This window comes from Penaeus monodon, chromosome 20 (assembly GCF_015228065.2).
Source record: "Penaeus monodon isolate SGIC_2016 chromosome 20, NSTDA_Pmon_1, whole genome shotgun sequence".
In the NCBI taxonomy this organism is placed as follows: Eukaryota; Metazoa; Arthropoda; class Malacostraca; order Decapoda; family Penaeidae; genus Penaeus; species Penaeus monodon.
In genome coordinates, this window is record NC_051405.1 from 37,277,624 (window position 1) to 37,278,014 (window position 391).

The 391-nt window shown below is 30.9% G+C and overlaps 1 protein-coding gene across 1 annotated transcript in view; it reads right to left on the reverse strand.

Annotated features, from left to right (window-relative positions):
- The window catches only part of LOC119585792 (protein stoned-B-like), a gene marked incomplete in the record, with an annotated part of 14,622 nt that overhangs the window by 6,170 nt on the left and 8,061 nt on the right, over nt 1-391 (reverse strand).

Below are 391 nucleotides of genomic sequence, written 5' to 3' on the forward strand. Positions count from 1 at the left end.
AACTCACTTTTATATTTGATTCATTCATTTTTTAATGAAAGTTTAGATCAAAACTAGATTCGTCTTTATTTTTAACTACTGTCCTTCCAACGACCTTTTTAAAAGATACAATTGGAATCTGATCTAAAGGAACAAATCATATACTTTGCAACAACTAAAATTCAAAGTGGACATATACTGTATATACACACTATTCCATTACAATTCTTATACATTCTTTTCTAATATTTTTCTATCCATGGAATGAAAGGGATCTGATTTTGCAACAATGAGGGATGTTTAGTATCACTTTTTGGTTTCCTTTTGGCTTGTCTGTCCTCGCACCGTGGAATATCGCATTGTCTTGCACCGTAAAGATTATGGGATGAATTGTAAGAATATGTTTCGAAAT